Raw genomic sequence first — 10,541 nt, forward strand, 5'->3', positions numbered from 1 at the left:
CTTAGTACACAACACAAACCTAAACATGTTGACTCTAAGCTGAGTTAGTGTGAGCTAGCTCACAGTTTTTTTAGTCTCTGGCTCACACATTTTTGTCTCCGCTCAGGAAGGACGGATCCAGAGCAAACGAATTCATGCAGCAGCCAAATCGCTCGCTCACAACATTCACGCCGGTAACTCACAAAGTAGAGTTTTTGCTCACAAGACTCCGCAGCTTAGAGGGAGCATTGCTTGTAAGTAAATGCCCCTAAGAGTTCAGTAGGACTTACTCCCAAGAACATGTGTACAAGATTGGGCCTTTACAGCAGAAATCTAAGCCAGATTACATAAAAGTAAGGAACACATGGTTCCGTGGGACGTAGTCCCAGAATAATTGTATATAGGGTCTGCACCTTTGTTTTCTTAAGAATTGTTTAGGCCCCCAACCTTGTTGAGCCTGTGGGTACCTTAAATTTTAGGGTTGCCAACTCTGGTTTGGGAGGTTCCTGGAGATTTTTTTTTGGGGGGGTTGGATCCTTGGAAAGGGAGGGTTTGCGGAGGGGTATAATGAAATAAACCTTAGTTGGGTATAATGAAATAAAGTCCACCCTCTGAAGCAGCCATGCTCTAGGGCAGGGGTGGCCAAACTTGCTCGATGTAAGAGCCACATAGAGTAAACGTCAGATGTCTGAGAGCTGCAAGACATGAACAGATATTACAAACGCGTTTTAATTGAAAAATATGCAAATTTGCTTTTTATTAACATTAAATGAGACTCTCAAAAATAAAAGCAAAAGGGGTAAAAACAGATATTGATAATGATATTTATTTGTCCAATGGTATTTATTTGTTTGCTAATGATATTTATTTGTCAGAGAGAAAGAAAGAGAGAGAGAGAGGTGGAAAGAAAGAAGGAAAGAGGTGGAAAGAAAGAGAGAGAAGCAAAGAAAGCAAAAGGAAGGAAGGAAGGAAGGAAGGAAGGAAGGAAGGAAGGAAGGAAAAGCGTAGCTCCCTTTCACTTCCCCAGCCGCCCTGCTGGGAGCCGCACAATATGTGTGAAAGAGCCGTATGTGGCTCCCAAGCCACAGTTTGGCCACCCCTGCTCTAGGGGAACTGTTCTCGGTCACCTGGAGATCAGTTGTAATTCTAGGAAATATCCAGGCCCCACCTGGAAGTTGGCAACTGTATCACAATTGGAATTTTGCGAACAGATGGAAGGTGGGCAGGGCCAATCTTAAAATGGCTGCCATAGGGGCTAGGGCCAATCACAACAAAATCAAGGCCAAGCTTTCTCCTGTGATGGAGAAAATTGTTTCCAGTTCTGCATGGCTACCCCTTCCCACACAGAGTAATTGGCCTGGGGGAAAAAATGTCCTGTCCATTTAAGAAAGGCTTCGAGTGATTCTGTTTTCCTGCACACTATGCGAAGCTTCGACAGTTCATTCCCAAACATCAAGCCGCCATAAAAGGGAGAGGACACCTTTCTTCAGGCTTGTTGTCCACCCTATCCATTCCACTGCCTTAGAGAGCCAGGGTAGCATAGCAGATCGGTTGCTTGACTTTCCTCTTAAACAGGATGGTTTTAAGAAGAGTTCATCACCCTACTCAAGCCCTGGGCAAGTGACGTTTTCTCAGCTCAACCTATCCCAGAAGGTTATCGTGACAGTAAAATGAGAGAATTGCATTTACGCTGCCCTAAAATTCCTGGAGAAAGGCTGGGATACAAAAGGGAAGGGACAAATGAATATGTTCTCAGTGGCTAACAACATCACTGGTTTTTCTCCCAGAAAGCATGCCAGGGAACAGCCAGGCAAGGCCTGTGAACTTTGCTTTATCTTCCATCTGGTTTTATCCTCCCACTGGATTCCCTTTGTCCCCTTGAAGTAATTATTAATATTTCTTTCTGCATGCGGTCTTTCTTTTAAAGTTTGTTCTGTACGGCTCTTGCTCTGTATCTCAGGGAGTGCTGAAAACAGACTCAAAGGCGGTTGGAATCACTGTACTATACCGATGTTCAAGAGGTCAGCCACCTCTCCACCCTGTCTGGAAGCACAGAATTTGGGAGCTTATGACATTTCCCCCTCGTCCCCTGATGCTTGTCAACAAAGTCAGATTTCAAAGTGCAGAGTCAAGGTGACAAAAAGCAGGGCGAAGGCTGACTCTAGACCAGGAATGTTCAAGGCAATCGTAAAGTTGTTTCCAGGAAGAAGATGGCAAACTGTGCCTCAAGATACCCACACAGGGGTCAGAGTCTCCCCAAACATCCCCTTCACCTAAGTTAATCATTGCCCCCTTAAACAAACATGGCTACTGTCCTATCAGGAGCAGAAGGTCCTGTTGAGAGAAATATCCATTCCTGCACGGACTTTCTCCCGAGGCAAACGATTCTAGCAACCTTGTTCTTCTGCTGTAGCCAATATTTATTTATTTGTGTTTTTCACCCACTCCGGCTCCAGAACCTGGTACAAAGCAACTGTGCGTTTAAAAATAAAAAACAAGCAAATAAAAGTGCCCAGATTTTTAAAAATTTTAATTGGTTTAAATGATTTCAGCACCTATTCAATCCTATTTCTGAGTTACTATTTTTATTATCATCATCATCATTAACAACAGCAACAACAGAAGAAGAAGAAGAACAAGAAGAAGAAGAAGAAGAAGCAACAGCAGCAGCAGCAATATTAGGGGCCCTTCTGGGAACCTTTGGTGGTACTTAACCTCCCCTCTGAAATCTCCTCTGAACATCTTATTTTCCAGGTTATTTTCCAGAAGCCAGGTGCACTTCCTGTTTTTTAATCCAGTTGAAGAAAAAAATCTTTTAAAAGGTAACTTGCAGGAGGTAATCGACAGTTTGGGGAACAGCTGACCCCCCAGCTTCACATTAGTGCTAAAAAAACAAACATATAAACATCTAACTCTGCCCGGAGAAGGGACTGCAGTCAATAGCAATTGTAGATTAAAGGATATGATGCTTTCACCTACATGAGCTCACCTATGCACTGATATTATAGGTCACCAACCCACCACTCTTGTTTGAGATTAGGGTGGCCATCGCAGAGAGCAGATACTTCTCCCTGGTGCTGGCTGCACATTTCCTCTTATAATTCCACAATGAAAAGGGCTAGAGACATGTTGGTTAAATGAACGGAGGAAACAAGTACATTGTTGCAATGGATTCTTATAACACTAGAGTCATCTAGTAATCTAGTACTAGAATAATCTTTTTTAAAGCCCTCCAGTTTTTATGGGGGGAACTGTGGGAAAGGAATTTGCAGCGTGGATGCCCGTTGCCACTGCAAATGCCTCTGCATTCACAGCACCAGTGAGAAAGCTACACAGATAATAGTGGCCATCAGGGGTCATTTCGTAGAAAAAGAGCTAGGGGAACTCATTAGCATAACTCATTAGCATATGCCACACACCCTGACATCACTGGAAGTGTGTCATAAGGCCACACTTCCTGACATCACCGGAAATGTGTCATAAGGCCACACACGGCACCCCCAACGATCCCGGCCGCCGGTGCCGGCCTTGCAGCTCCGCTGCCGAGCCCCATGAGGGGACTGGTGGTGGACCTGCAAGGCTGGCGGGAGTGCAAGGAAGCCCCGCGAAGGCCCTCCCTGGCCCCAGGCAGGCAGGGGTGGGGAGAGGCAGGGAGAAAGCAACTTACCCTCCCTCTTCTCCTGCCTCCTCCTGGCTGAATGAGGGCCGGAAGCGGGGCGGCCGGAAGCGGGGGGCGGGGCTTCGTCATGTGGCCCCGCCCCCGTACCTCACCCGGGGGGACTGCGTTCCCCCATGTTCCCCCCCCGAAATGACCTCTGGTGTCCATGTGGAAGCAGCCTTAACTATCATCTAAATCTCTACATTGTTTCCCCAGTGAAAATCTAAATCATCGTTCACTTGTAAAAACAAAAGGTGCTAGAATGGAAGCTGCCCTTGAACTCTGCAGTTTAAAAGCCTTGTTTCTGAATTCTAGATGTATAGAAAGGGATGCATTTTGTGGTGAGAGTAACATTCACTCTACACATGCTCAGGAGTGCTCTTTTGTTAATGGTTTCACTCGTTGACGTACTTTGAAAATAGGCTAATGTGGCGGCTTTCATCAGGCGTTTAGCTTCTGTTGAGGTTTTGCACCAAAGAGCCACAAATCAATTCTTTTCGGAAGAGAATCTTTCAGTACACCCACGTTTTGTTCCTTCATCGAAGGAGCATTTTTCTTCCGACACCTTTTTGGTGCCTGTGCTACTATATAATATTTTCTTACCTTCCTTTTGTTAACATATAAGAATATGACATTTTCACAGCTGGGGAGCCATCCATCCTGGTGACAAATATATATATATATCATAGCTTATTCACAAGCCTGTCTGGGTATAAGACGGCTTATGGAGAAAATCTGAACAGGTCCACTCAATACTGTAGCAGCTCAGTGAAATACATCCGCTGAGTAGTGGAGATGAAGAATTCAGCTTTCGCTATGTGTCGGCCAACGCCATTTCCCTTGGCAAGCGCACAAATGACTCACTCTAAGGTGGGAATTACCACGTGCCCGCTTTGTAATGTATTTATGCATTTTAAATATTCCTATCCTGCCTTGCTGCTTTATCAGCCTTCACGATCGCTCACAGAAATTAAACATAAAATCCAAACGCCTACCTTCACAACCACATCAAACACCTCAGAAACAAAATTAAAGAAATAAGGAACAGCAAAACTGCATCATCCACGATTGCTTGGGCAAAAGAAACTGTTTTAGCTCAGGGCCTGAAAGACAGTGGCATCAGGAGCACGCAAATGTCACACACGGGGGGGGGGGGGGCGGTTTCTCCAAAGCACCTCCCCTTGCCAATCTTGCCTCCCCACCGTGTCCCTCAGGCGCGTTTTCCCTTCAGCCAGGCTTAGAATTGGAGCCAGGTGGCAACAGACTGTGAGGAGAAATGGCAGTGCTGAGGAGAGCTTTGTGTAGGCAGGGGCTACCCTGGGAAATGGTCCGTACACGCAGCTGTGAGGAGTGAGCACACAATGCCTTGACTCCTTGGTAGGATTGCCAGCTCCGGTTGAGATATATCTGGAGATTTTGGGGGTGGTCTGGGGAGGGGCAGGATCTGGGGAGGGGAGACACTTCAGTGGGGCATAATGCCATACAGAGTCCACCTTCCAAAGCAGCCATTTTCTCCAGGTGAACTGATCTCTGTCACCGGGAGATCAGTTGTACTCTCAGGAGCTCTCCAGCCACCACCTGGCAGTTGGCAACCCTACCTCCCTGAAGATAACCGCAACGCTCCCACATGTACAGAGGTCTAATGTGCTGAAGCCCTGTTGTTGTGTACTAAAGATGAGTCAGCCCCAACCAGCCCTGGGGTCGGGTTGAGCTTGCATCCACAAACAATAGCTGGCTAGAATCCTAGAATGGACCAATAGAGAAACAGTGTAATGTAAATGGCCTATCGTTGGGTGGGGTGTGTGTTTGGGGGGTGGTGTCTTGCATGCTTAAAAACCAGGCTTCTGCCAGGGCTTTTCAGTCTTTTTTCTCCTTGCTGAAATCACTAATAAAGAGAGCTGATCACTATACTTGGGGTCTGTTCATCCATGGAACCCACTATTTAACACCTGTGAAGACACAGGGTAGTTGAAAAGACGAGTTTGGTTTAGTGGTTAGGAGCCCTGGGGTCGGGTTGAGCTTGCGTGTTCTCTCAAGAGCAGTTCCCTCAGAGCTCTCTCAGCCCCACCTACCTCACAGGGTGGCTGTTGTGGGGAGAAGAAGGGAAGGAGATTGTAAGCCGCTCTTCTTCTTCCTCTTCTTCATTCTTGGAAGTCGGGTAATTCGGGTATGGTCCAGCCCAGAGTTCTGCCCTTTGAACAGAATCGCAGAATTAGGCAGATGGCACCAATCAAGAGGATGGGCAGAATCGGCTAAATCTTCCTGAGCTGCAGAGGGGTACATCTTCTTCCCATACTATGTATAGTACACAGTGTCTGTTGCTGTGTGTATGACCCTGTTGTATGTATGCTCCTGTTGATTGTTTTGACCTGCACTGTGTCATCCACACGAAGTCTCAGTGAGAAAAGTGGACTATAAACAAGGTAAAGAAATAAATGGGGAGCAATCAACTCTCACTGTTAAAGTGAAGTGTGAAGGAAGGAATGGAACGCACGGCTGAGGCCTAGTCTCCCGCCACCAGCTCTTCCCATCTCAAGCCACCCATGAGGAATCCTGTCTGTCACTTCTGTGCAGAGTAAAGTTGCCAGCTTCTGGGTGGTGCGTGGAGATCCCCTGGAATTACAACTGAGATGGGGAGAGCTACAGCTACACACTGTTCCCCAGATATAAAATGGCTGCTTTGGAGTGTGGACTCTATGGCATTATATCTAGGGCTGCTAAGTCCCCCCAGGGGGTGGGGAAACCCCCGCCCCAGAGGCCCGTTCCCCGCCACCAGCGGATCGGGCCCCGGGGGGAACCCCGCCCCGACGTGCGCATCACCAGGAAGTGATGTTAGGACGCCGAGCATGCTGGGGGCGGGGCCACGACTATCGGAGGGAAAACTCACCCGGAGTCCCCCGCTGCGGCGACTGCAACGACTTGGCAACCCTAATTATATCCCATTGATGTTCCTCCTCTCCCCAACTATACCCTTCCCAGGGTCCACTCCCCAAATTTCCAGGAATTTCCCAACACCCAGAGTCGGCAGTCATAGTGTGGAGGTTGGTGTGGCGGGGCAGGTCCTGAGGTGACCGTGTGGGGGTGTACTGGTTTGACCATTTTCTCTTTTGCCTCTTTCCTTTTCAGAAGAGCTTAAAAAGACCTCTTTAAACCCTTAGGAGAAGGGCACCAAAGTTCCTTCAGTTGTGGGCCACAAGATCTATTCCAGTCTTGGCCATTCCATAACCCCAGCATGGCAACATCATAACTGAACGTCAGAGCTGAGGGGCATGAAATGTTGGGTGTGACGCAAACATGGGTTAAGCTGTGGACGGTGGGGTTGCCAGCTCTGGGTTGGGAACGACATGGACATTGGGGGGAGGCAGAGCCCGAGGAGGGCAGGGCTTGGGGAGGGGAGGGACTTTAACGGGGTATAATGCCATACAGTCCACCCTGTAAAGCAGCCATTCTATATCCTTCCTTCCAACTTACCTGGTATCGATGTTTGACTGGCTGGCCTGTAATTTCCCAGCTCCCCTCTGGAACCTTTTTTAGAGATGATATTAGCTACCTTCCAGTGGTCAGGAATGGAGGTAGATTATAATGATAGATTGCCTATTTTTGTCAGGAGATCCGCAAGTTCACATCTGAGTTCTTTCAGAACTCTTGGGTGCATGCCGTCTGGGCCTGGTGATTTGTCAGTTTTTAATTTGTCCATCTGTTGTAGGACATCCTCTCTCGTCACCTCAATCTGACACCTCTCGTCACCACAATCAGTCTTTCAACACCCCTCCTGAAATCAGCAGTTCCGGAGTGGGCGAGCACCTCCCATCATCCACAGTGAAGACAGAGGCAAAAAACGCATTCAGCTTCTCTGCCGTTTCCCTATCATCCTTTAGTAATCCTTTTACCCCTTGGTCATCCAAGGGCCCCACTGCTAACGTACCTGAAGAGATCTTTATTGTTGGTCTTGATGTTTTTTGCCATATGTTCCTCACAGCCCCTTTTTGCCTGTCTGATCACCCACTTGCATTTTATTTGCCACAGCCTGTGCTCCCTTTTATTTACCTCACGCGGACTGGCCTCCCACCGCTTTAAGGACTCCTTCTTACCTTTTACTGCTTCCATTACTTTGTTCGTTAACCATGCAGGCCTTTTTAAATTCCTATGTGTACCTTTCCTAACCTGCGGTCAATGTTCCCTCTAAGCTGCAGAGTTTGGTGAGCAAAAATTCTACCTTGTGAGCTACTGGCATTAAAAGCTGTGAGCGAGCAATTTGGCTGCTGCATCAGTTAGTTTGCTCCGGAGCCATCCTTCCTGAGCTAAGACAAAAATGTGTGAGCCGGAGGCTAAAAAACTGTGAGCTAGCTCACACTAACTCAGCTTACAGGGAACACTGCTCTGGAGCCATCCTTCCTGATCTGAGACAAAAGTGTGTGAGCTGGAGGCTAAAAAACTGTGAGCTAGCTCACACTAACTCAGCTTAGAGGGAACACTGCCTGCGGTATACATTTTCTCTGAGCTTCTAGGATTGTAGTTTTAAATAGTCTCCAAACTTCCCAAAGGGATCTGATCCTCCTTATCTTTCCTTTCAGTTGCAAGACAGGAAATTCTTGGGCAGTTGCTGAGAGACAGCCCCCCCCCGGTGGTATTTGAGGTCCCCTTTGTAGGGTTGCCAGCTCCAGGTTGGGAAATTCCTGGAGATTTGGGGGTGGAGCCTTAGGAGTTGGAGCCTGAGGAGGGAAGAGTCTAGGGAGGGGAGGGACTTCAGCAAGTTTAAGGACATACGTTTCATCCCACCCTCCACAGCAGGCATTTTCTCCAGGGGAAATGATCTCTGTCACCTGGAGATGATTTGTAATTCTGGGAGATTTCCAAGCCACAAATGAAGGTTGGCATCCCTAGGTGGCTGAAGTGTGTCGCTGTAGCAAGACCCATTTTGGGCAAGAAGTACCAGCAAAAGAGCAGCCTCCCTTGCTGGAATTGAACCAGCGGCCCAAGGATCCCTTCTTGTACTACCTACAGTGCTCTGCTCCCCCAGCTGAGCTACTGAACAACATGCCTGCTCTGCTGCCAGATGCTGATATGGTACTTCAACCTGCTGGGCAGTTTTCCCGATGGAAAGCAGGTGCGTGGGCTCTTGCAGCGAGCGATGCTGGCTTTACCCAGGACACTGGCCATTTGTATGCCTGGAAGAAAAGAGCTCCCAGGGAACAACACTAAAAAATGTTAATGGTGCAGCCTCCCTAACTCCCCTGAAAGCATAGATGAGCGCAGCATAGAAGAGCTGCATAGCTGGCGGAGGCAGACAGCTCATTTCTCTAGGGGCGATCACATTTTCCCAGCACGCAGACAGTCCTGGAACTGGAACCAGAGAGAAATCCTTACTTTTGTCTGCCTGCAGGGCTGCAGTGCCAACTCTGCCCAGAGGAGGGCGCTTGCACTTGAGGAGAAAGATAATGGATGCGCTGGAGCAATAAAATACAACAAACCTTTTTAAGCGTACAGATCAGCTGAGCTGGGCTGGCAATGAAAAAGGGCTTGTTTCTGTAGTGTAGTGGCTATCACATTTGCCTAACACGCAAAAGGTCCCCGGATCGAGACTGGGCAGAAACACATTCTTTTGCCTGGCTGTAGGAAAATGCTGCCACTGGCTCTATCCAGGACAAGGGGGCGTGTACATAGGGTGGAAGAAAACTGAGTGCAGGTGTTAGACTAGGATTTGGGAGAACCAGGTTAGGCTTGCTATTTTCCTGCCTGTGGAGAGTAAGCTCTAACCTTTGCCTCTTTCTCCCACCTACCCTTGAGAAAACGATGAGAAAAAAGTGGACAGAAAATGGCTGCCATACTGATGCTCTAGGATTTCCCCCATGTCTTTGTGGTCTTTACTATAGAGATTATGTGAAATTCCTATAGCGTCACTAGGAAATAACGTTACATCCAACCTTCCTAGGCGGCACCATCTCCCAGCTTTTGATGAGGCAATGCTGGGAGCCCTAACTCACATTCAAATCCCCACTCTACCATGAAACTTACTAGTTGGTTTCTCTCTCTTTCTCTCTCAACCTAACAGGGTTGGTGTGAACGTAAACTGGAAGAGATAAGAATGATGTCGACTGAGATTTTCTCATAAGAACGATGTATGAATGCAGAAGCAGCTTCCATATGGCAAAGCTGGTATGGGTTCCGGATTATTATTAATCCGTCCTTCATCATAAATGGTTAGATTCGTGTTCTTTATAATGTATTATTACTTTTATTGTCAATGTGCACGCCCCCTTGCCCTGGATAGAGCCAATGGCAGCATTTTCCTACAGCCAGGCAAAAGAATGTGTTTCTGCCCGGTCTCGATCCGGGGACCTTTTGCGTGTTAGGCAAACGTGATAGCCACTACACTACAGAAACAAGCCCTCTTTCATTGCCAGCCCAGCTCAGCTGATCTGTATGCTTAAAAAATCGAGTTGTATCTTATTGCTCTATAAATATTGCTAATAATCAGCAATTAAAAAAAAAAGAATCCGCTTCTTCATCTGCATAGCTCACATGCCCCATATGCCTGTTCTCTAACAAAGCTAGAGTCTCTGATACATCTACATATACTGGGAATATTACTAGTTGCCTCTGTATTTTAGTGTATTTTAGTGTATATTGGGTCTTGGGGAAAAAGAATGAGATACTCATTGGGGATAGATCCAGGTGGTCAGCTGTGTTGGTCGGAAGCAGTAGGACAAACTTAGAGTCCGGTGGCACCTTTAAGACCAACAGAAGTTTATTCAAGGTAGGAGCTTTTTCAAATACATTGGAATGGTAGGTAAGGTTCAAACTTATAGACGGGGGCTGAACAGCAAATTAGCATGTAACATGATGAAGATGTGCAATGATAAACTAAATAACAAGCTAAGGTCGTAAGGTCAACAGTTGTAAA

General features: G+C 47.2%; 2 non-coding genes across 2 annotated transcripts; one reads left to right on the forward strand and one right to left on the reverse strand.

The window, feature by feature from the left end:
• Window positions 1-9,159: 9,159 nt before the first annotated feature.
• On the forward strand, window positions 9,160-9,232 carry TRNAV-AAC. The gene has a single exon. It is a non-coding gene; the product is annotated as a tRNA-Val (tRNA).
• A 716-nt stretch (window positions 9,233-9,948) lies between these two features.
• On the reverse strand, window positions 9,949-10,021 carry TRNAV-AAC. Its single transcript has one exon. It is a non-coding gene; the product is annotated as a tRNA-Val (tRNA).
• Window positions 10,022-10,541: the final 520 nt, after the last annotated feature.

This window comes from Gekko japonicus, unplaced genomic scaffold, assembly GCF_001447785.1.
Source record: "Gekko japonicus isolate JY-2015 unplaced genomic scaffold, Gekko_japonicus_V1.1 scaffold4952, whole genome shotgun sequence".
Classification (NCBI taxonomy): domain Eukaryota; kingdom Metazoa; phylum Chordata; class Lepidosauria; order Squamata; family Gekkonidae; genus Gekko; species Gekko japonicus.